Genomic DNA, 27,387 nt, shown 5'->3' with positions numbered 1-27,387 from the left:
TTAAAAACTAACGGTCAACTGGGTTAATCCGGATTTTGACCAAATTCATCAATCGCCATGGATTCTCAGTTCAATGGCCTCTCTAGCCTTCCTCGCTCTTCTCGCCGCCTCCGCCTCTGCATTGCCGGCCAAACCAGCAAACTCCACCGCTCAGATCAATTCCAATTCAGTCCTCGTAGCTCTCCTCGATTCGCATTAAACCGAGCTCTCGGAGCTCGTCGAGAAGGCGCTGCTCCTGCAAACGCTCGAAGACGCCGTCGCCAACCACAACATTTCCATATTCGCCCCCAGGAATGAGGCGTTGGAGCGGGATTTGGACCTCGAATTCATGCAATTTCTGCTGGAGCCACGGAATCTTAAGTCTCTCCAATATCTTCTCCTCTTCCACATGATTCCCACCCGCATTCAGTCCAATCACTGGAGGAAGAAGCTAGTTCACCACTCCAGCCTCTGCCGCGACGCCACCGGCGAATTGATTCCAATCCACGAGAAAATCGTCGGCACGGCTAGGGTTATCAAATCCGACGACATCGTCCGCCCTGACGGAATCATCCACGGCATTGAGAAGCTCCTAATCCCTAAATCCGTCTAGCACGAATTCAATTCGCGCCGCAGTCTCACCGCCTGAAGAAATCCGCACCGCACCGGAAATGTCAACGGGTCAAAGTAAATTTCACCGCATCGGATTCCGGTGCCAGTACGGTGGGACGTTTTGCGGGACCCACAGGTAACCCGAGAAGCACGGCTGCAGCTTCGATTTCAAGTCGGTGGGGCGGGAGGCCATCGCGAAGGCCAATCCAGTGGTCAAAGCCGAGAAATTGGAGAGGATATGATGATGATGAAAGCTTGGATGAATGGATGGTGAATTCAATTAGGAAGAAATAATTGTTTATAAAAATAATCAGGGAATTAATTAGGGAGTATAAAATCAGAATTAAAAGTTTAATTTGGTCAAAATCGGGATTAAATCCATTGACCGTTAAGTTTTTAACGAAAATATTGACGGAGGACCAAAATGACCAAATTTTCATATGCGCAGGATAAAAAATCCAAAAGATATTGTTTAGGAATAAAAACTTAAAATGGTTATATGTTCATGATCAATTTGGCCTTTACTCTTTTTTTAATATATTTTTTGTACTTATTCCCCAGGCAAACAAACAATTGTAGTACTAGTATATTTTTAAACATATATACTACTCCCTTCGTCCCATTTAAAATGCAACGTTTACTTTTGCGCACTTATTTTGGAAAAATTATAATAAATAACTAAAGTGGTGAAAAAATAAAGTAAGAGAGAGAATAATGAAGAGGAAAGTCCCCTTTATATTATTCTCTTTTTTACTTAATTTTTTCTCCACTTTAATTATTTATTATTATTTTTTCAAAACATGTGTAAAAAAGTAAACGTTTCATTTCTAATGGGACAGAGGGAGTATTAAATAGTAGAAAAGAAATTAGTTACTTTAATTTGATTTTATTTCGATTTCACTTTTTTCAAACGGTATATAGATTGTAGATGTGTAGATTTTAATGAGGTGAAGAAGAAATTCACATATAGAAGATGGGCCTATTTTTGAACAAGGTCACCAAAATTTATTTCAGCATTTTTCTGTTTTTTAACAGTGATCAATGTTCATATAAAAAAAGGAATATTGGTCTCTAAAATAATGAACTTTGTCTAAAATTTGGTATTTTTTCCATAAACTTTGAAATTGGTCTATAATATCACATACTTTGCAATTTGTTTGATATTTTCCAAACTGAATATATATTCATCAAAATCTTATTTCACGTGAGCAATTGTGATACATTTTATGATATTTTAAATCACTTTTTAAGTTCATAACAAGTAAAATAAAAGGTCATGTTCAAAACTATATTGATTTAATTGTATCAAGTAAGCTAAAAGAGTCTCGTAAGTTAGTCAAATATAATGACAGACATGCCATGAGAAATACCAAACAAAGTACAAAGTTTGTGATATTATAGACCAATTTCAAAGTTCGTGGCAAATATCAAATTTAATTTTGAGCAAAGTTCATGATTTTAGGGACCAATATCACTGGAAAAAAGCATACAATATTTATGTCGGTGTATCGAAGATAAAATATAAGGAAATAGAATGAGAAAAATTTATCAATTTGAATTTGGTGAATAATTTCTGTATTTATTTCATTATGTTTGTACGAAACTCAAATAAAAAAAGTTCATTCTTTTTTCCTTATATTTTATCTTCATGAATGGTTATAGTTCTAAAGTATTATCCTTCTTCCTTGATTTATATTGTTCGACTGTAATTCCAAACGTGTGAGGAGGTAATTCTTTTTATATGGAGTATCTTCTTCCTTTTTATATTCTTGCACAAAAAGAAGCATATAATAGTAGCAAGGTTATGTTTAAAGTAAAAAATAAATGATTCTTTTCTTATTTAGTTTCATTCTTTTCATTTCATCGCACTATAAATAAAGAGATGATTTAATAATGAATTACTCCTATAGTACATAGCAAAATGCGAGCCATACGTATAAGAAAATTAGATCCAATTCTTGAAAAATCATATAAATTTCACAGTAAGCACAAGGAAGAAAACAACCTCGATCCCGACGACGGGAATTCGAGGCTATGCAGCGCCTGCAATATACCGATCTTCTCGACTCTGTGCAAAGCAACGGAGTCGGGAAGCGGTTATCTGCACGACCAATGCAGTGATCTGCCTATCGATTTAGACGGCAGTGATCTGCACCCTTCCCTGAGCCCCTCGAGAAGCGGCGCAATAATCTCCACGAAAGCAAATGCTCCAAATGCGACGCCGTTTGCGGGGATGTGGTGTACCGTTGTCGCGACGCGGTGTGCGATTTCCAGCTCGACGTGACGTGCGCTTGGACGGTCAAGATCTTGCACCGGAGCCATGACCACAGGATGGCAGTGATCCGCTGCTCTGCAGGCTTTCCCTGTGGTGCGTGTGGGACTGAGCATCGGCCGGGTCTGTTGTGGGCCCGGCCGATGACTTTGGCCTATGTATGCAGTGCATGTGATTTCTGGCTGCATCCGCACTGCGCTGCACTGCCAAATGCAATACAGCACCAGAGCCACAAGCACCCACTTCTTCTGAATTACGGGTCCAGATTGTCCACGGTTAGGTGTGCGGTTTGTAGAGATGTGGTCTCGAGTTGGGGGGTATATTCGTGCAATATGTGTCAGCACTATGTCCATATCATGTGCGCAGTCACAAACGACCAGAGCTTTGAATCAGGTTACCAATTACTTACTTGATTAGATTGAGTTATATTTTCACTCGTATCATTTAAAATATCCACATTTTTTTAATTGCCCATATTAAGATAATCTCTTTTCATATTTAATTTGGAATAAAACTTCTCTCTCACTCATTATTCCTAGCGGTTTCCAATAAATGTCAAATAACACTTTTATTATTTTTAATAAATTGACACTATTATAAAAGTAATACTCCCTCCGTCCCAGAAAAATTGTCCCAATTCATTTTTTTCACCCGTTTTGCAAAAATAATAATAAATAGGTCAAGTTAAAAGAGAGTAAAATAAGAGAAAGAATAATGTATGTAAGACTATTCTCTTCGTTATTCTCTCTTTTACTTTACTCTCTCTACTTTAACTATTCATTATTATTTTTGCAAAACAAATGTGAAAAAGAAAATGGGACAATCTTTTTGGGACGGAGGGAGTACTCCTTATGTCCCTTGTTAAATGACTCATACTCCCTGTTCCCTATAAATTATCCACTTTTGTCATATTCGTCTGTCCCTCACTACACTTTCATTTTTACCATAAATGGTAAGTAGGTCTCACATTACACTAACTCATTCCTCTTACATTTTATTAAAAAACTAATATATAAAAGTGAGACTTATATTTCAGTAACTTTTCCAACTCACTTTTCTTTACATTTCTTAAACCCGTGCCAGAACCAAAGTGAACAATTATTGGGGGACAGAGGGAGTACTCCTATTTCTTTTTGGGTGTCCCAAGTCATTTCCTTGTTTGACAATCTCTTTCTTTTACTTTTTTAGCATTATTCTCTCAACTATTATACTAATTTATACTCTCCACTTAACTAAACAGAACTTCAATTTTTTAAACTTGTGTGTGAAGTAATGCCTCACTTGGTGAGGGAGTACATAAAAGTAGGATTCACATTCAACTAACTTTATCAAAGACTGAATGAAGTACTCACTCGGTCCCATTAAAGATAACACACTTGAAGAATGACACGTGAATTTAGGTAGCGGCGGAGCTACGCTGAGGCAGGAGGGCCCTTGGCCCCTCAGCCTTTTACGGTTTACATCTATATACTCCCTCCGTCCCAAGATAAGCGACTAACATTCTTTTTTGGGGCGTTCCAAGATAAGTGAGCCATTTATTTTTTTGGTATTCTCACTCTTATATTATTAACTCTCTTACTTTATTCACTTTCCACTTTACTAACCTCATTTCCTTAAATCCCGTGCCGAAAAATTTGTGCTCACTTATCTTGGAATGGAGGGAGTAATATATATATACAACAATATTCAAGTATAATTATAGCTCAGTTCATTCCTTTGTTTGTCTACCGCCTATCAGATCTAGAGTTTGACCCTCTCTAGGCGCAGATTTGTTGCTTTTTTTTTCAATACTCCACTTTTATGTTTAATAGTTAATATTTAATACCCTAATATGTTATATACTACTCTATAAATTTATAATTTTTATTTCTTTCATTTCAAAATTTAAAATTATACGTATATGTAAGTAGTATAAAAAATTATTCTTTTAACCTCACACACATGTAAAATAAGATATAGTAATATCTTTTCTTTCATTTTAAAATTTTAATCTATAATATAGTATTTTTAATTTTCATTTATAGATTATGTTGATTTTCTAGCAACTAGTAATTTTATGAAAATAAATTTCATATTGAATTTCACGCACTAATATTTATTATCTTTACAATTTAAGAAAATAAATAAATTCATATTGAATTTATCTGCACATGTGTTTATAGTTTCTATTGTCCATGTTTTAAGTTTTTTCACTATTTATTTGTTCCTCTGAATGATCTCTCCTTTTGCTATGTGGCTATATGACTCATCGCTCTGAACAATATTGACATCAAAAAAATTGAACAATTATCACTCAGAAATTTGGGCACCTCATTATTAAATTCCTGGCTCTGCCATTGAGTTTAGGATATGTTGTTTTGTGTGTTAAATGGAGAGGGAAAATAATATATTTAATGTGAGATAACTTTTTCCAAAAAATAAAATGTGGCATCTTTTGTGGGACTAAATTAAAAAGGAAAGTGTGAAACTTATTATAGGGCGGAGGGAGTATATAGTACTCCCCCCTAACCCACAATAGATATCTAGATATCACACTATCATTTTAGTTTGAGTTACAACCGTTGTCACATTTCGTATTTAGGGAAAAAAGGTTCTTTCTTACATTAATATAGTATAAAAATATATTTTCTCTTTCTGTAGCAAACTACTTTCCTAAGCGTGATATCTATTATGGAAGAAGTATTTAATTATATTTTTCCATTTTACTTTATTACATTAAACAACTTCACTCAATATCTTTTGTGTGACATTCATTCATCTTTAACGAGACGAAGGGAGTATATTGCTTAACTCAAATGCCTCTTTTATCTGTGTAGTTATGCTTCGAGAAGCTTTCCAAAATAATCGAGTTCCTATGTTGGCTAATCTTCCGGTTCCTAACGAATACACAAGTTTTTTACGACACACATCAACAAATTGGATCTCAACCACAAGTACTGATGTAGGAAGGCGGCACCATCATCCACTAACTTTGCACAACAACTATCCCGTTTACGACGACAATGATGATGATGACGACGACGACGATGTCCACTGTCTCCCAAAATGCAACGTGTGCGTCCAGTTCATCTCACCGCCATTCTACACGTGCTCCCAGTGCCCGAGACTCTTCGTCCACGACTGTTGCACGTATTTCCTGCGCGAGCCAGATTTCTATCCCACATACACGCTGGACCAAACTAAGCCTTCCCTTGTCATCTCAGAAACCAACTGCTGCAGTCGCCTCACCAATGGCTACGGCTACGGTTCCCACGGATCCAAAGCGGACATATTGTGCTTCACATCGCCGGACTTGATCACGCACGCCGCCCACTCCAACACGCACGTGCTCCGCACCACGGACGTGCCAACGATATACATGAAAGAGGCGTGTCGCTGCTGCAACAAATTCCTCATCGGATTCTCCTACACTTGTACAACATGCCGCAATTTCAGCATACACGCCACGTGTGCACGCCTTCCCGCCACCGTCCGCCACGTGTACGACCCGCATCCCCTGGAGCTCGTCACAGCCCCACCTCCTCACAGGCAGTCGCAGGCCATCTGCGACGCCTGTGAGCAGGGGCTTGACGACACGCAGTGGTACTACAGTTGCGCGGAGTGCGAGCAGGCGTTCCACGTGGACTGCGTGCCCTGCTTAGATCACCTATCTTTGATCAAGTTTGAGATGACGGAGGTGTGTGTGGCGAGTCATGAATGCCCACTCACCCTCGTCCGCGGACACATGGTCCGCGGCCGACGGTGTGGGCATTGTGGGGAAGGCTACCGTAATAATATGGTGGCGTTCGAGTGCTTCAAATGTTATTTTAGCATTCATGTCAAATGTTCTGAGGATTTCTCTCAACTATTCAATGACGTGTCTGAGAGCACGAAGTTATCCTTATAAATGATTGTATCAATCTGTAAATATATTTAAGGGATGTTCGGTTAAGATTATATCTTGCGATTAAATATCTGTTGTGTTTGATTCATGAGATTGAATCTCACAACTTAATTCTAGATGAATAATCATATGATAATTAGTCATAGCCGCCTCCTCCAACTAAAATAACGTCACAATTCAATTCTAGATATTGATTATCATATGATAATTAGTCAGACAACCGAATGCCACTGTACTATTTTAAATTGTTGATTATCATATGATAATTCTAGAGCACGAAGTTATCCTTACAAACGATGTAGTAATAAATTGTTGTAGCCAATAAAATTGTATTCATCCTTTGTGACCAAAAAACTGAATCCAAATTATGATGCAATAATGTTTTTTTTAATAATGGACTAAGATGTTTTCTAGGATATTTGCTCCCAACTTAATGTTTGAACTATATGTAATTATTAATTTTGTCCATAAGATGTTTTCTAAGCATTAAAACATAGTTTTTGTATGCCTTTATGTAAAATTCTAACATTAAATTACCCTTCTTCCTTTAAATTATATCTTGATCTTCAAGTAATTTACACAGTCAATTAATCTTCTACTATTGCACCTAAAAATGCTAGCCTGATTAGTACGTAACAGTAAAAAAAACAAATGATTCTTTACTTGTTTAGAGTTTTATTCTTTTCATGGCGTCACACTATATAAATGGACCATTTATCAAAGAATTAATGGTATTACTTCAGCTTCCTACGACATTTACATAAATGTCGTTCTCGACCAACAACAGATCTGAATTACGGGCCCACACCTTCTTCGTGGCGGTGTGCGATTTGTGGACACTTCTCACGCAAGGTCTCGAGTTGGGGGGTTCATTCGTGCAGATACTCCCTCTGTTCACGATTAAGTGTCTCACTTACTTTTTTTACTACTTTCGGTAATGAAGCTCACATTGACATTGCACTAACTCTTCCCACACTTCTGACTTCAATAACCTTTTTCTACTCGCTTTTTATTACTCCCTCCGTTCCCTCGTAGTTGAGGCAGAACTTTTCGGCACGGAGTTTAAGAAATGAATGTTGGGTGTGTTAAATAAATAAATAAATAAGTAAGAAAGAGAAAAAAGGTAGAGAGAATAAAATAAAAAGTGAATAAAGTAGAAAGAATAAAGTATGAGAGAGTAAAGTAAGAAAATTTAATAGTCGATGAAGAGACTTTTTTTTTTAGTTGAATTATTTTGTTAATCATATTTTATCTCTTAATCCATACGCTTCGTTATGTGTACAGTTCTGCAACATTTTCCGGTTACTGACGAATACGTACACCAGTATTGTACGGCACATAGCAAAGAGCACCCCCATCACAAGTGATGACGAAATGCAACACGAACATCCACCGACCCTACACTATGACTATCCCGTCTACAACGATGATGATGGCGACGACAAAGACGACGACGCTCACCAGCTCCCAGCATGTGACGCGCGTGTCCAATTCGAGGCTATGTTGTGCTTGCAGTCTACCAGTCGATGCGTTTGGTCTACATATGCAGTGAATGCCCCTATGTTTATTAATTTCATTGTATACAACAATTCCTATGTTTATTTCATTTATGTTCGTGATTATCTATATTTATTCCTTTTTTGGTATATCTTGCTCGGCATGTAATTCCAAACTTGTGATTATTTTAGGCGATATCCTTGCAAAAAAAGAAGCATATCGAGGTTATGCTTAAAGTAAAAAATAAATAATTCTTTTCGTGTTTAGAGTTTCATTCTTTCCATGTCGTAACACTACATAAATATACCAAATATTAATGAGTTAATGCATCCACTCGCGTAGCAAAATAATTCGCTATAAAAGAATGAGAAAATCAAATGAACGTGCTAAAAATGCTTACTTATTTCACAGCAAGCACAAGATAGAAAACGATCTCGATCCCGACGAGGGGAATTCGAGGCTATGCAGTGCCTGCAAACTACCGATCTTCACGACTCCGTTCAAAGCAAAGGAGTCGGGAAGCGGTTATCTGCACGACCAGTGCAGCAATCTGCCTATCGATTTACACCCTTCCTTGGATCCCCTCCAGAAGCAGCCTAATCTCGACGAGAGCAAATGTGGGGATGTGATGTACCGTTGTCGCGACGCAGAGTGCGATTTCCAGCTTGCCGTGACGTGCACTGGGCCGGTGAAGATCCTGCACCGGAGCCACGACCACAGGCTGACTGTCAACCGCTGCTCCAGAGGCCTTTTCTGCAGTGCATGTGAGACCGAGCATCGGCCGGGTCTGTTGTGGGCCCAGCCAACGCCTTTGGTCTACGGATGCAGTGCACGTGATTTCTGGATGCATCCGCACTGCGCTGCGGTGCCAAATGCAATCCAGCACAAGCGCCACCGCCATCCGCTCCTTCTCGATTACAGGGGCCAGATCGTCGTGGTGTCAGTGTGAGATGAGTCAAGACATGGTCTTGAGTTGGGGGTTTTATTCGTGTAATGTGTGTGATTACGATCTCCATATCATCTGCGCCGTCTTAGATGACCATAGTTTCAAACCAGGTAAGCAGTTACTTGATTACATTAAATAATCTCATTCCAGATATCCACCTTTCTTTTACTTGTTCCAGTTATTTTCCATTTATGGAATAAAACCTCTCATTATTACTCCCTCTGGTCCCTATTAAGTGTCTCATATTTTTTTTTGGACGGTCCTCAATAAATATTTCTTTTCACTTTTATTACTTTATTAAGTACTCTATATATTCCACTAACTCATTTTGTTTACAATTATAAAAAAAACTAATAAGTACTCCCTCGTTCCATAGTAATAGAGTCATTTTGTCATTTTGGTACGTTCCATATTAATAGAGTCATTTCTCTTTTTAGTAAAAGTTAATTACCCTCTCTTATTTTTTTCTTTTTTCATCTCTCTACCTTTTTCATTTTCCACTTTATTCTCCTAACTCACCTACCACAATTTTTCTTTATCTCCGTGCCTAAAAGAAACTCCTCCATTACTATGGAACGGAGGGAGTAGTATATAAAGCATGGTTCACATTTCACTACCTTTTTCTACTCATTGTCTTTCACAAAGTCAAATTATTTTTATAACCTCACCGGTCAAACATGGGACATTTAATGGGGACCAGGGAGTAATATACGGGTATTTGACATCCAAATGCGTCCTATAACTGTACCACAGTTCTGCTCCGAGAAGCTATGCAAGAAAATCGAGTTCCAAAATTGGTTCATTTTCCGGTACCTGACGAATACACAAGTATTCTACGACACATAGCAAAATGCACCACCTCCCCAAGTGATGACATAGTGCAACACCAACATCCACTAACCTTGCACCACGACTATCCCGTCTACAACGATGACGAGGAGATCAACAACGACGGCGACGTTCACCGGCTCCCTAAGTGCAATGGGTGCATTCAATTCATCTCACCTCCATTCTACACCTGCTCCCGATGCCCGAAACTCCTTCTCAATGATTGTTGCGTGCGTCTCCCGCGCAAGAGAGCGCTCCGCCCGCTCAAGGGTTCCCTGGAAATAGGGTGGCTCAACCGTTCCACAGGTAAGCTCATCGGCCTAAATAGCCGAGACGAGTCTTCCCATGGCATCTCAAAAACCCTGTGCTGCAATCGCCTTACCAACGGATTCACCTACTCCCACCGCGAAATGAACAGGGACATCATCTGCAGCTTCATGCCTGACGCGATCACGCACACTTCCCACGCCAAGACGCACGTGCTCCGCTCGTACGTACACCCATTAGAATATGAGGTAGCGACGTGCCGCTGCTGCAACGGATTTCTAAGGGACATATCCTACAACTGCACCACATGCCGCAATTTCAGCATACACGCCACGTGTGCATGCCTTCCCGCCACCGTCCACCACGTGTCCGACCTGCACCCCCTGGAGCTCGTCACGGCCCCACCTCCTCACATGCAGTCGCAGACGGAGACCTTCTGCGATGCATGTGAGCAGGGCCTTGACTGCACGCAGTGGTACTATGGCTGCGCGGATTGCGAGCAGGCGTTCCACGTGGACTGCTTAGATCAACTATCTTTCATCAAGTACGAGATTGCAGAGGTGCATGAGGCGTATCATAAATGCCCACTCACCCTCGGTCCGCGGCCGTAGGTGTGGCTGTTGTAGGAAAGGCTATGAGGAAGGTCGTGATATTCTGGCGCTCGAGTGCTTCAAATGTGATTTCAGCATCCATGTTAGATGTTGCGATGACTACTATAAACTCGTTAGCGTGTCTGCCAGGTTGAAATTTGTTAAAATTTTAATATCTTGTCCCACATCGGCTTGGTGATGATCCTATCTCTTCTATATAAGGATGGATAACCCTCCCTCTTATGAGGTCTTTTAAGGGGTGAGTGGTCCATTTCTAATATGGTATCAGAGCGGGCCCAAGCCGATGATGGATTTATCTCTTTATTTCTTCTCTTGCCTACCCACGTGATGGAAGTCCGATGTGTCATTCTGGCCCATACGTGAGGGGGCGTGTTAAAATTCTAATATCTTGTCCCATTGCCTACCCACGTGATGGAAGTCCGATGTGTCATTCTGGCCCACACGTGAGGGGGCGTGTTAAAATTCTAATATCTTGTCCCACATCGGCTTGGTGATGATCCTATCTCTTATGAGGCCTTTTAAGGGGTGAGTGGCCCATTTCTAATAAAATTATACTAACAAAATATCTATGAAATTGTTGCATCCAATAAAAATGAATTTCATTCTTTTCTAAATAGACCATCATACATTCACGTATGTAGCAAAATGAATTTTTTGAACCAAATCTTTTTTGCTTTTTCTTGGGCTCAGAAGTAAAATGAAAAATAAAGATCTGTTTTGATATTTATCATTTTTCAGGTATTCGTGGTGATAGTTTATCAAATTTAAGAACATCAAATATATCCACGAGTTTAAAAATTACTATTATTGTTTTGGTTAAAAAGACTAGTGCTATTCTAACTAGAAAAGGCCAAACACTAAGTCAGACACCTACCTTAATTAATTGACGAAATTGAAAAAAAAATATTGCAGAATAGTAGTATTTCTAATAATAATGGTCCCATTCAAATTCAGATTCAAAGATACATCAAGTAAAAGGACAACCATTATTAGTTACATCAAAATATGATGGTAGTACTAATAATAGTTAAATAAATAACACGTGACCCTGCTCTTTCATAGTGATAATCCATAAATAAAGTACAACTATATTGTAAAAAAGTAGGACTGATTTTGAGATTTTTTGTGGTTTTTAAATGAAAATGTGATTTTTGAAAAATTGGGTACTAAAAAGGTGAAAACCTCATTTTTTAGGTATTAATTTTGTAGTTCACTCCACGTACTACTACTCGATCTACTCGATCGAGGTAGAAAGGGCCACACACATTAACTAATTAAATTTCAAATATAATTGGAATGAGATTCTTTTCACGGTATAACTCACATTATTCATCGTCACTCAATCAATCATAATACATAGTACGATTCATGCATGATTTGCTACTCATGACTCGTAATCATGCTATACACAATTTGTCCTATTATACTACCCACGATCTACTCCATATGTCCCATGTCATGATATTTTTCTATTTCCGTCCGTTTCAAAAAAATTGTCGCATTTTACTTTTAACCATTTTTTGTAGTGAACCATATATTCCACTAACTCATTCTCACTCATATTTTATTATAAAATGAATATATAAAAGTAGGACTCACATTCCACTAACTTTTTTAACTCACTTTCCATTACATTTCTTAAAATCCGTGTCCGATCAAAGTGTAACAAAACTTATGGGACGGAGAGAGTACTAAAATGCATATTATTATAAGTATAACATAGGAGTCATGTACCTTTTTTAATGTTCAGTTCAAGAAACAGTGGTTGACGAGTTGTTTATACAGTAGTATTCCATTACATAAATTTTGCGTAGGTGGAGCTAGGATTTCACTTGAGGAGGGGCAAAAATATATTATGTAGAAAAATTTTATGCATTTGAGAGGTGCATCTAGAGTATTTTGTTAATATAATTGAGAATTTTTATGTAAAAGTACAGGGGGGGGGGGCGGGGGGGCATTTGACCTTGCTCCATACATGCTGGCTCCGCCCCTGGACTGCACATAACATCATAATCTATATATATCTGATTGTGCAGTCATGAAACTACTCTAGAAATTACCTTAAAGTTGTTTTTGGCTGAAACTGATAAGATGTTTTTTTTTTAAAATTGTTATTGTACTATTATTGTGTAGGTTTTGATAATGCACACAATAGATCAAGTAGTCTGCTATTGTAATCTGATTGGTGTGTGCACATGCATTAGAATGGTTAGACAATCAAGAATGGTTAGACAATCAACAACTATGTGCTTTGTATGTGATCGAGAGATGCATTTGCTAGAGAGGGCTTGGGTCAGCAAAATTAGGGAGTCGGTCTCGAAGTGTTGGGAGGAGACTCTAATACTAGAGGTCAATCAACATGTTAGATATGTAGATAGGGGGTCTACCCAATAGATGAACATGAATCCCAGATGATACCCGTGATCCATGCTAACGGATCCATATCCATACCTTTCATAGATTGTTTGAAAAACCTTCCCTTATTGCTTTTTTGGTTGTTTGTTCTTGTTTATCTCTGTTTGCTACCTTATCCCTTGTTTTAGTTAAGAAAAACCAAAACCTCATCATTAGTCTAAATAGTATTCCCTCCGTGCCATAATGATGTCACACTTTCCTTTTTAGTTTGTCCTACAAAAGATGTCACATTTCCTCTTTTAGAAAAAGTTTCCTCTCACATCAATTATAAAATTATATTTTCTGTCACCACTTAACACATAAAATAACATCCCCTAAAATCTCGTGTCATCTCCCAAATGTGACATCTACTATGGGACAGAGGGAGTACATCATTTGACATTGTATCATAGTATTCATTCTAACATTTTAGTTCTTGTGGATTGATAACTTAGCTTGTCACATGCTACATACCCCGTACACTAGCGGGTGACATTAGGATTTACAAAATTAGCATGAATCATTAGACTTTAATGGGTGAAAGATGAAACTCACATATAGAACATGGGCCTATTTTATGAACAAGGTCATCAAAATTTAATTTTGCATTAATTAATATTTTTTTATTTTTTAATACTCCCCCTGTCCATGAAAAATAGTCACATTTTTAAAAATGAAAAATTTATCTCTCATACTTTACTACCATTTCTCTCGTTTCTCATACTTTACTCATTTTCTCTCTCTCTTATTTTACTCATTTTTTTCTTTAGCTTTTACTCGACTTTTTTCATTAAAATTTATTTTATCCACAAATGAGACTATTTTTTATAGACAGGAAAATGGATGTATTAGGATCAATGATGGTCATAAAGAAAAAAAAGTCACACACACATTTATGTCGGTGCTATAGAAGATAAAATATAAGGAAATAGAATGAGAAAAAATTATTAATTTGAATTAGGTAAATAATTTCTATATTTATTTCATTATATTATGTTGGTACGAAACTAAAAAAAAAAACAACAATCGCAGATTAGTGACAGAAATTAGTGACTAGCGGAAATTTCAGGGATTAGTGACATATAAGCGATTGAAAAATGTCAGTCACTAATTCGTGACAGAATAGTCCGTCAATAATCCGAATTTACCATGGCTGCCGCCTATGATTTTCCGTCACTGTAACTTTAGTGACAGAAATCCGTCACTAATTATTTTTTACTAACAAGTTTATTATTGATGGAGCTGTTAGTACTTAATCTGTCACTAAATCTATTAATTGCCTAAATTTTGCTGATTAGTGACGGAGTATATCCGTCACTAAATCGCGAGTTTTTTTGTAGTTAAGTATATTTATTCTTTTTTTTTCCTTATAATTTATCATCATAAATGTTCTTTGAATTATGGTTCTCAAGTATCCTTCTTCCTTTTTATATTATCTTGTTCGACTAGTAATTCCAAACGTGTGAGGAAGTAATTCTTTTAATATTCTTGCACAAAAAAGAAGCATATCATTCTTATCTTATACTCCTTCCGTCCCCAAAGAATATGCACTTTGGGTTCAGCATGAGTTTTAATGCAAAATTAGTAAATTTAGAGAGAGGTAGAGAGAAAAAGTAAATAAAGTATTGTTGATGGAGAATGAATCTCACCTCATTACAGAGAAAAAAGTTTCAAAATTAGAAAGTCCATTTTCTTGTGGGACGGAGGGAGTACTACCAACAAGGTGATGCATAAAGTAATTGGAAACGTGTGATTGTAATTCTTTAATAAAGTCAAAATTAAGTTTAGTGTTCATTCCTTTCATGTTGTGACACTATATAAGTAGACCATGTATTAATAAATTAATACATCCACACATTTAGAAAAATGGAACTGTTTAATTTCGAACCCATTATCTTGAGAAATCTTCATCCAAAAGAAATTGATCTGTCTACTGCAAAATCTATATTTCACAAGGAAGAAAACAAGATCGATCCTGACGACAGGAATTCGAGGCTATGCAGCGCTTGCAATTTGCCGATCTTCGCGACTCGTTCTCAAGCAACGGAGTCGGGAAGTGGTTACCTGCACAACCAGTGCAGTAATCTGCCAATGGATTTAGATGGCAGCGATTCGCACCCTTCCTTGGAACCCCTCCAGAAGCTGCCTAATCTCCGAAAAGGCAGCTGCTCCAACTGCGACGCTGCTTGCGGGGATGTGTTGTACTGTTGTCGCGGCCCGGGGTGCGGTTTCCAGCTCGACGTGAAGTGCGCTTTAACGGTCAAGATCCTGCACTGGAGCCACGACCACAGGCTGATGGTCATCCGCTGCTCAGCAGCGGATGCTTCCTTTGCCTGCTGTGCGTGTGGGACCGGGCATAGTCTGGGGCTGTCGTGGGCCCCGGCTACGCCTTTGGTCCACGTGTGCGGCACATGTGGTTTCTGGTTGCATCCACACTGCGCTGCACTGCCAAATGTAATAGAGCACCAGTGCCACAACCACCCACTTCTTCTGAATTACGGACGCAGGTGTCCACGTCACCACGTGTCAGTGTGCGATTTGTGGAAAGAAGGTCTCGAGTTGGGGGGTTTATTCGTGCACTATGTGTGAGTACTATGTCCACATCATGTGTGCCGTCACTGAAAGGCAGAGCTTCAAATCAGGTGAATTGATGCTTAGATTTAAGATTTTCTTTTGTCAGTCCAGTCCGCTAATAAATATCTCATTTCATTTTTACTATATTTATGCGGCAGTTCTGCTTCGAGAAGCTTTTTGAGACGGTCGATTTCCACACATCGTTCATTTTCCAGTTCCCGATGAATACACAAGTATTGTCCGACACATAACCAAAAATACACCCACCACAAGTGATGGCATACTGGAGCACGAACAGCCACTAAACCTGCACCATGAGTATCCCATCTGCAAAGAGGCCGATGACGACGAAGTTAATAGCCCCCCAACCTGCAACGCGTGCATCCAATTTATCTCACCTCCATTCTACACGTGCTCTCAGTGCCCGAAACTCTTCCTCCACGACAGCTGCGCGCTTCTCCCGTCCGTGCTGAGTCAAAACCCCATCGGCATTGCCCTCCAACTCATCGACCTACAAAAGTCTTTGAGAAAAATCGAAGAAACCACGTGCTGCCATCGCAACACAAACGGATCCATGTATTGCCGTTACGAAACCAGCATGGATGTCTTGTGCGCCCTGATGCATGTATTGCCGGCACGACGCACGTGCTTCTCCGCTCCTCCAACGAGCTGGAAGCATGCCGCTGCTGCGGTGGATCCCTGAGCAGGCGCATCTCCTACAAATGCGGGACGTGCCGCATTTCAGCATACACGGCACGTGCGCGCGGCTCCCCGCCACCGTCCGCCACGTGTGCGACCCGCATCCTCTGAAGCTCGTCACGGCCCCAAGATCTACTGCGAGGAGGGCCTTGACGAGACGCAGTGGTACTACGGGTGCGTGGAGTGCGAGCAGGAGTTCCACGTGGAATGTGTGCCGTGCTTGGATAAGCTATCTTTGGTCAAGTACGAGGTTGCAGAGATGCGTGGGAGATTTCATAAATGCCTTCTCACTCTGGTCCGCATGCATTTGGTCTGTGGCCGTCGGTGTGAGAGGCGTGGGAAAGGGTACATAAGGCATCGTGATAGTCTTGCGTTGGCGTGCTTCGAATGCAATTTTAGTATCCATGCTACTTGTGCCTTTAGTATATATGGCTATGGCGGAAAGATAATCACTAGTTTGTAGTCAAGGATATCTTTGGTCAATCTAACCATCTAGGAAATTATAATGAATGAGCCATGTTTCCACCAAAAAAAATACATTGAGACAAGATATAATACCATTTGATATATGGGCAGTGATACATTATCAAAAATTGTATATACAAAGTTGGGATATACTATTTGTCAATTTCTATCATTTGCATTAGTATATATTTTGAATATATAATTAATAATACAATTGAAGAATGTGTCATAGGTGGGCGCCGAGTGGGACGACCTTCCATAATCAAATTACCTCTAGTATGCTATCATTTGATGCACTATCCGATACAATTAAACTATTAAAGGATATGTCACATGTTGGGTGTCACGAGTTGCTATCATCGGACCATCCCTATTATCATATTAGTATTATTCAACGCACTACGAAAATAATTATGACATTTAAATATTTTAGTGAAATATTAAAATTATAGTGATTTATCTTATAATTTCAACTTTTCTTTATTTTATCAATTTGTGGAGCTATACATTATAAGATTGTATTATATATATTGAGTTCAACAATCTTCCATCATCTTATCAGTAATATTTTATAGCAATGTCATACATCCACATAATATCATCCAATAGTAATAATTTCTTAATTATATAAAATATTCATTTTGAAACTCATCGACCTACTACGGTTTTCGAAAGAAATCTATGAAACCAACTGCTGTCATCGCGTCACAAACGGATCCATCTATTCGCATAACGAAACCTACACGGACGTCTTGTGCGCCCTGATGCCGACCTCCATCACGCACGCCGCGACGCACCGCGCACGTGCTCCTCCGCTCCTCCAACGAGCTCGAAGCATGCCGTGTGTTAATACATTTTATTTGATTAGAAAATTTATTTTTTACATTAGATCCTTATATTGATTCAGATTGATTTAAGAGGCTATTTGATTGGACATTTGTGTGACTGATTTTAGAATTTAATTAATGTTTTTATGCTAATTTTTTTATATTTATTTTAAAATTAATTCAGTTATAATATCAATTCAAAAATTATTAGAAAAATGAAAGAAAATTATAAGTTGGTAACATGCAGTATTAATAAATTTTTCATTTTTCCGAAATTCCATAAATGGATATTGCAATTGAATTAATTTTTAAATGAATAGGAGAAAAAAAAAACGAATTTAAGTAACAAAATAATTTATTTAAATTCTGAAGATTGATAAATTAAGATTCAAACAAATTAAAAAAAAAAAACTATAAAACCTCTTAAATAAAAGTGCATTAATATAAAAATCTAATGAACCAAAAATTTGTAAAAATGACCTGATGAAAAAATAAATATATTAATAAGAAAGGACATGATGAAATTTTTTTTGTGTGTAAATAACTAATAAAACATGTATTAATAACAATGACCTCTAAATGTATTTTGACTAAATAATTTATAAGAGTATCATATTATCATTGCATACATCACAATGATTAATGCATGTGATTTTGGAAATAGCTGAAGCTGGTCAGGTTAAGTGAATCTGAGACACTGAAATATTGGCTTGTAATTTTCACTCTTTCTCAATGCCTAACATGGCCACATAACAAAATTCCTTAATTATTAAAGGCAAAACATATTCGTAGGTCCTTATACTTTAATCAAAATGTTTATTATGTCCTTGTACAATTTTTTCATTTTAGTAGGTCTTTATACATTTCTCATAAATTTTATCACATCCTCGTATAATTTTTTCGTTTTAGTAGGTCATTATACTTTGATTATAAATTTTATTAGGTCCTTATACAATTTTTTATTTCAAGATATTCTTTTACTTTTATCTTAGATAATAATTTATATTTAATTAAATTTAATGAACCTTTTAATTTTATTATTTAACTTATCTTATGATTATAAATATTCAGGGAAACATATCTTTCAATATAAATATAAATAATCAATTGAAAATTCGGATAGTTATTCTAAAAAAAAACTCTGATTTTAACCTTCAATCATCCCGGTTAATCTTTTTATTATTCTCTACAACTTATTGAGATTATTGGATAACAAGATGATATTATCTTTATAGACTATGCTAAGTTAAATAATGGAATATTAAAAAGTTCATTAAGTTTAATTAAATTTAGATTATTATCCAAGATAAATGTAAAAAAGTCCCTAAAATAAAAGATTGTACAAGGACCTAATGATTTTATGATATAAGTATAAGGACCTACTAAAACAAAAAATTGTACGAGGACCTGATAAAAATATTGTGAAAAGTATAAGGACCTATTAAAATGAAAAAAATGTACAAGGACCTAATTAACATTTTGACTAAAGTATAAGGACCTAAGAATGTGTTTTGCCATTATTAAATACTCCATCCATCCCATAAGATGACAAGAGTATGCACACTCTTTGCTTTTTAGTCTGTTAATATTAGGGGTGGGTAGGTACGGTATACCTTACCGAAACCACCATACCGTATACCTTACCGTAAATACGGTATGCGAAAAAGTCATACCTTTACCTTATCAAAGTTTTCGGTATACCGAACTTCGGTATACCTTATTTTCGGTATGACGAATTTCCATACCGATACCGTACCTCATTTTCAGTATACCATACCGAAGTTCGGTATACCTTACTTTTGCGGTATACCTGACTATCAACATCAATTGAAATAGAAAATTAGAGTATTTAGAATATTATTTATATTTTATAATTTTCAAAATAAATTTAATATAATTTATTCATAATTATATTTATATTTTACGATGATTTTATAATTTAAAAATATACAAAATATATTTTATATATAATTGCGTCTATATTTTTGTGGTATATACCATAGTTTACGGTATATACCTTAATTTACGGTATATACCGAATTTCGGTATGCAACGGTATACCGCGGTATTTGAAAATTCATACCGTTACCTTACCGAAATATTTCGGTAAAGTATCATACCGTACCAAAAGTCACGGTATACCGAAAATTCGGTATTTTCGGTATTTTTTCGGTACGATAAGGCCGGTATTTCGGTATTTCGGTATTTTTCCCCAGCCCTAGTTAATATAAAATGCATTCATGGTAAATATTTTTTGAATATATGCTTATTCAAAAAAATATCTATAGACTGTTAGGCCATGTTTGGTTGGCAGGATTCTGGCTGGGAAAGTAATCTGATTCCTTAAATTTTAAATTTCTGTGTTTGTTTGGATTTTTAATCAAACTGGGAAAGTAATCAGAATCCGAGAACAAGGAAAGTTAGTACAACTTTCCAGGATTATGAATCCTAGCTTTTCTTAGGTATTCTTTTTCCTAGTTTTAGGATTCTTACATATTTAATGCAATATAGTATAGTTTTTTTTAATTATTATTATTAGTAATTATAATGTTTTAAAAATAATTTAAAATTATAAATCATACTCCTTAATTTCACTATAATAAATAATTATAATTAAAATTATCATAATTATAACTATATTTTATAATAATTCATGATAGTAGTTAATAATTTATTAAATAGTTAAAATATAATTATACAATATAACGTGTAATAAATAATAATAATTATATTTTATAAATTAATAATTAATCAACAAAGTCATAGTGCAATTTTAATTTATAAATTTTTTTCAATTATAATATCTATAAATATTATAATTATAATATAATAATTATTATATTTATTATTATAATAAATGAGTATAATACTTCATGTAACTACAATTATAATTATAATTATATTTTATATATTATGATGAATAATCCATATTTAAACTATCCGAAGTAATAAAAATATAATAATATAATTATTATTATTTGTAATTAATAATTTATTAAAATTTTATATTATTATTCTTTTTTATAAATAAAAAATAATGAGTGTATTTTTAGTTTGGTGTTTAAATTATATATAAATTACAGAAAAGTAAAGTTACTAGGAATCATATTCCCAGGATTTATTTTCCAAGGAATCATTTTCCTTGCCAACTTTACTTTTCCACCAACCAAACATGGCCTTAGAGTTTATTTTATTTGAATAAATATTTTGGCACAAAAATAATTTAGTGTATATTACGTTTTCATAATTTAAAATATGATTTTATTGGCGTTAGGTAACACTTGTATGATCGCATTTTATTGGACTTTTCAGGTGGGCTTAGGCCCAAAACTCAAGGCAACGTTTTAGTGGGCCTAATCACGTTGATGTTATTGTTAGCTACTGGGCCATCAATTCCACTACCCCGTGAATCAACAACTCGATTCGCTATCTATCCTACAATATATACTATACTCCATCCGTCCATTAGGAGTCCTATTTGAGTTTAATAACCGATTTTAAGAAATACAAAGAAAAGTGAGTGGAAAACAATAGTAGAATATAAAACTCATTTTTATGAGTTAATGGAAAATGGGTCAACTTACTATTTATGGTAACAGTGAACCGAGATTCTTAATAGCGGACGGATGAAGTACGATAGATAGCGAATAAGAGGTGTGATCCGATGCTAACTTTCTTAAGTTAACTAGTTAATAATATAAGAAAAAGTTAGCATCCCACTCAAGAATAATATATAAGGACTAGAAATTGTCCATTTAGTGCGTGTACAAGTATTTATGCAATAATAAGGAGATTGAGCCCACCATTAAACCCCATCATCCAATGTAACAAATTGGATATTTGATCTGCCAAGATTGTGTACAACTAATAAATTTTCAGTTGAAATTTCATTGATAAACCATTGAATGTATAGTTATAGGTCAAAACTTGTTTAAATTTTAAATTATATTCTCATGTGTTTCATATCCAAACTTAAATTTACAATATGTTGAAAGTTTGTGACTACTGAAAAAAAAAATCCAAAATAATTAAAAATACATAATAGTTGAACCAATCAAAACTTAAACAATCACTGCACACCCAGACAGCTCTGTCTTGGACTAGATAGCCATCGCCGAAATTAAAATAAATAGAGTTTGGTTGACTAATTTTTAATGGATGAATAAATTTTATTTAAAAATTGACTATTTGTATGAATAAATTTATTTAAAAATGACTATTTGTATAGGATGAATAATTTTTTTTTTAAATGACTATTTGCATAGGAGGTGAGCTCATTCACCCGCGGTTTTTTATCCATCTTTCCCTTCATTATTTGACATTACTTTTTACTTCATCTCTTAATTAAAAGAAAGCATCTGCAACTCTCCATCTTTTATCCATCTCTTCCCTTCACTATTTATGGGTCCTATAAATTTATTTTATTTTTATTATTTTCCAACTAATTTAATTTACGTTCAGATTAAATATTATTTGAATACTAAAATTCATATATTTTATTGAAAAACATGATAATTACATATTTAAAATCCTAGTATTACAACTTATTTTATGTGAGGAAATACATTGTCCTAAAATCGAAGGACACATGGAAAATTAGCAGTCCCATTGACCTTTCTGCTCTCTTTTCGTAGAAATGATAAAAAATAGTTAAAGATGAGAAATGATAAAAAATAGTTAAAGAGAATAATATAGAGAAGAGTCTTATCTAAATTATTGTATCTCTTAATTTACCATTTCTCCACTTTAAAAAGAGGGCAGAATAATCAATGGGACTGCTAAAGCGGGACGAAAGGAGTACTAACTAGATTAGGTTTAAAGTGCAAGGGCGTATTGATAGAGCGATAATGTAACTCTCTCAGTGCAACATCCCAACGGGTGGGAACAAATTAAGCATTTACATAATTCCAAACGTGCGACTCATTGTAAAGAAGTGAATCTTTGATATATTCTTGCGCCAAAAGAGTCTTATCATTCTTATCTTATAGATACAGCAAGGTAATGCATAAAGTAAAAAAATTTTAATGATTCTTTTCTTGTTTAGAGTTTCATTCTTTTCCTGTCGTGACACTATACTATAAATACACCATTTTTTAATGAATCTAATACATCCATGCGTGTAACAAAATGCCCCTGTTCATTAGATCCACTTACTGAAAAATCATATAGATTCCATAGTAAGCACAAGGAAGAAAACAATATTGATCACGACGACGTAAGGGAATTCGAGGCTATGTTGTGCTCGCAATCGGCCGGGCGATGCATGTGCAGAGCATGCGATTTCCGGCTGCATGCTCACTGCGCTGCGTTCCCAAAATTCCTTTGTTTATTTTATTGTGGAGTAAAATATAGTGAAATATCTGGCTTGGCATAGATCTATACATAGCTATAACAATTTCTTTGTTTTACTTCATCATGTTCGTGATTATCTATGTTTGTTCCTCTTTTGTAGTATATATCTTGCTTGGCGTATGATTCCAAACTTGTGAATATGAGGAAGTAATTATTTTAGACTATATTCTTGCACGTAAAAAAGCATACTCCCTCCGTCCCACATAATTTTACCCAGTATTCCATTTTGGATCGTCCCACATAATTTTACCCATTTCACTTTTACTATTTTTTGGTAGTGGACCCCATATTCCACTAACTCATTCCTACTCACATTTTATTATAAAACTAATACTTTAAAAGTAGGACCCACATCCCACCAACTATTTCAACTCACTTTCCATTACATTTCTTAAAACTCCTGTTGGGTCAAAGTGTGTAAAATTATGTGGGACGGAGGGAGTATCATTCTTAACTTGTAAATGCTGATTAGGCTTATAGTAAAAAATACTCCCTCCGTCCCAAGATAAGTGACTTGTATTCCTTTTTGGGGTGTCCCACTATAAGTGACCTATTTCCATTTTTAGCAAAAAGTCATATCTCTTACTTTATTCTCCACATACTTTATTCTCTCTTTTCTCCTCTACTTTTCCCTCTCCCATACTTTACTCTCTCCACTTTAACTTATTTAAATACCATTCCTTAAATCTCGTGCCCAAAAGAAGTAGGTCACTTATCTTGGGATGGAGAGAGTAGTAGTAAATGATTCTTTTCTTGCTAAGAGTTTCATTCTTTTCATATAAATAGACCAATTATTAACGAGTTAATACATCCACTCGTGTAGCAAAATGAGTATTCAACATCAAAGTCGTGCCAAAAAATATTACAAATTTCACAGCAAGCACAAGGAAGAAAACAATCTCGATCCCGACGAGGGGAATTCGAGGCAATGCAGCGCCTGCAGTCTACCGATCTTCTCGACTCCGTTCAAAGAAACAGAGTCGGGAAGCGATTATGTGCACGACCAGTGCAGTATTCTGCCCATTGATTTAGATGGCAGCGATTTGCACCCTTCCTTGGAACCCCTCCGGAAGCAGCCTAATCTCGACGAAAGCAAATGCTCCAAATGCGTCGCCGTTTGTGGGGATGTGATGTACCGTTGTCGCGGCGCAGAGTGTGGTTTCCAGCTTGACGTGACGTGAGCTGGGCCGGTCAAGATCCTGCACCGGAGCCACGACCACAGGCTGACGGTCAACCGCTGCTCCAGAGGCTTTTCCTGCAGTGCATGTGAGACCGAGCATCGGCCAGGTCTGTTGTGGGCCCAGCCGACGATGCCTTTAGTTTACGCATGCAGTGCATGTGATTTCTGGTTGCATCCGCACTGCGCTGCGTTGCCAAATGCAATCTAGCACGAGCTCCACCGCAACCCACTTCTTCTCCGTTACGGGGACATATATTCGAGTGGTGAGTGTGCAATTTGTCGAGGCTGGGTCTCGAGTTGGGGGTTTTATTCGTGCACTGTGTGTTATTACCGTGTCCATATCATGTGCGCTGTCTCAGATGACCCGAGTTTCGAATCAGGTATGAAATTACTTGATTTCATTGAATTATTTCGTTCAACAAATACACAATTTTTTACCTGTTCCAATTACTTTCCATTTATGGAATAAAACTTCTCTCTCATTATTACTCCCTATTATACGTCTCAGGGGTGCGTTAAAATACTAACTTTTCTTAGATTGCTAACTTGCAAACTCATCAACATAGTGTATTAAAAATGTCAACATGATCACACTAAAATGTTAACACGAGCACACTAAAATGTCAACACAATTTGTGTTGGCATTTTAATAAACTTTGTTGACATTTAAATATCAATGTCAACATAATGTATTAAAATATCAACTTAAGTTTATGTTGACATTTCAGTTTCATCGTGTTGACATTTTTAATACGTTGCATTGATGAGTTAGTAAGTTAGCAACTTAAGAAAAAGTTAGCAACGGATCACACCCCCATACGTCTCATATTTACTTATTTGGATGGTTATCAATAAATGTCTCATTTTACTTTTACTACTTTAGTAAGTGAACCTCATATTCCAGTAACTTTTTCAATTCACTTTCTTTCACAAAGTCAAACAATTTTTTAAAAGTTGCACTGGCCAAATATGAGACATTTAATGGGGACCGAAAGAGTAATATATATTTAATAAAAAATTTCTCTTACTTTATTAATAACTTCAGCAAAATCTTGCGACATTCAAGAAAGTAGTTATCTTGAATAAGACTAGGAGAGTATGTTGCTTAATCCAAACGCATCCTTAATTATACTGCAGTTCTACTTCGAGAAGCTCTGCAAGAAAATCGAGTACCAGAGTTAGTTCATCTTCCGGTTCGTGACGAATACATAAGTATTATTCGACACATAGCAAAATGCACCTCCTCCCTAAGTGATTACGTAGTGCAGCACCAACATCCACTAACATTGCACCACGACTATCCCGTCTACAAAGATGACGAGGAGATTGATGACGACGACGACGTTCACCGGCTCCCTAAGTGCAATGTGTGCGTACAATTCATCTCACCTCCATTCTACACCTGCTCCCTATGTCCGAAACTCTTTCTCCATGATTGTTGCGCGCGACTCCCGCGTGAGGGGGCACATTACCTAGAAAGGGGGCGACACTATCCCACGAGTGTGCTCATCGACCTAAATAGCCGGGACAATTCTTGCCATGACATCTCACAAACCTCATGCTGCAATCGCCTCACCAACGGATTCACCTACTCTTTCCCCACGTACAACAGAGACGTCTTATGCCGGACTCAATCACGCACGCTGCCCACGCCAAGACGCACTCCTTGTTCGTAGGCCCATTAGAATATGTGGGAGTGTGCCGCTGCTGCAACAGATTCCTCAGCGACAAATCCTACTACTGCACGACATGCCGCAATTTCGGCCTACACGCCAGCTGTGCACGTCTTCCGGCCACCGTCCGGCACGTGTACGACCCACATCCCCTGGAGCTCATCACGGCCCCACCTCCTCACGTGCAGCCGCAGATCTGCGATGCTTGTGAGGAGGGCCTTGACAGCACGCAGTGGTACTACGGTTGCGCAGATTGCGAGCAGGCGTTCCACGTGGACTGCGTGCCCTGCTTAGATCACCTATCTTTGATCAAGTACGAGTTTATGGAGGTGCGTGTGGCGAGTCATGAATGCCCACTCACCCTCGTCCGCGGACACATGGTCCGCGGCCGACGGTGTGGGCATTGTGGGGAAGGCTACCGTAATAATATGGTGGCGTTCGAGTGCTTCAAATGTTATTTTAGCATTCATCTTTGTTGTTATGAGGATTCCTTCCAACTATTTCATAACGTGTCTGAGAGCACGAGGCTATCCTTGGAAATGATGAAGAATAATAAATAGTTGTAGCCAATAAAATTGTATCCATGTGTAAATATGCAGAGGTGTTAGTTCAGTTCGTAAGGTTATATCTTGAGATTAAATATCTATTGTAGTTGGTTCATAAGATTGAATCTGATAACTTAATCCTTGATGGATAATCATGGGATAATTAGTCATAGCTAACTCCAATGATTATAATAATCTCACAACTCAATCTTAGATTATATCTTGATACTATTATTGTCACGACCGCTCTTTTTAAGGTTAATAAATGCGGGAGGTCGCGACCAATGAGACTTTAAAGAGAATTTTCTAGGATTTCGATAGAGAGTTTGACCAAAATAATTAATATTAAAAAATGAGGGAGAAATCAAAGTAAACGCTTAACATTTGAATAATCCAAAGGCAACAATTATCATAATTAATAATCCAAGAGTGAAAAGGGGTTTAGAAATATGATTGAGAAAGAAACAGCCGTAATTCAGCGGAAGCATTCAAGATTAAGAGTGACGTCATGTATGAAGACACGACGCTCCTCAGAGTTCAAAATAAATCCAACAATAATTAAGGTTCGACTCAACACCACACCAAGCTCTTCGCCGCTCAACCCTGCACATAAGGAAAACACGTGCAGGGCTGAGTACTATAAAATACTCAGTTGTCTTAAGCTGATAACGTTTTAATAGTTATGTCATGCATACCATAGTGAACTCGAGTTTTTGCATTAAGAAAAGAATATCATCGAGTATCACAAAATAATTTCATAGATTGGCCAGTCCAAACAATCTC

The 27,387-nt window shown here is 36.8% G+C and overlaps 4 pseudogenes across 3 annotated transcripts; all 4 read left to right on the top strand.

The window, feature by feature from the left end:
• The first annotated feature begins 2,512 nt into the window (after positions 1–2,512).
• On the top strand, positions 2,513–6,816 carry LOC125216536 (uncharacterized; annotated as a pseudogene). The gene is made up of 2 exons (XR_016136274.1): positions 2,513–3,256; positions 5,680–6,816. The product of XR_016136274.1 is annotated as an uncharacterized LOC125216536 (transcript).
• Positions 6,817–8,591: 1,775 nt separating this feature from the next.
• On the top strand, positions 8,592–11,412 carry LOC125210014 (uncharacterized; annotated as a pseudogene).
• A 3,743-nt stretch (positions 11,413–15,155) lies between these two features.
• On the top strand, positions 15,156–17,116 carry LOC125210013 (uncharacterized; annotated as a pseudogene). The gene is made up of 2 exons (XR_016136340.1): positions 15,156–15,931; positions 16,022–17,116. The product of XR_016136340.1 is annotated as an uncharacterized LOC125210013 (transcript).
• Positions 17,117–22,967: 5,851 nt separating this feature from the next.
• Positions 22,968–26,693, top strand: LOC125216278 (uncharacterized; annotated as a pseudogene). Its single transcript, XR_016136688.1, has 2 exons — positions 22,968–24,766; positions 25,524–26,693. The product of XR_016136688.1 is annotated as an uncharacterized LOC125216278 (transcript).
• The last annotated feature ends 694 nt before the right edge of the window (positions 26,694–27,387 follow it).

This window comes from Salvia hispanica, chromosome 3 (assembly GCF_029641045.1).
Source record: "Salvia hispanica isolate PSC_SH4W2 chromosome 3, Shi_PSC_v1, whole genome shotgun sequence".
NCBI lineage: Eukaryota > Viridiplantae > Streptophyta > Magnoliopsida > Lamiales > Lamiaceae > Salvia > Salvia hispanica.
This window is presented reverse-complemented; position numbering and strand designations above follow the sequence as displayed.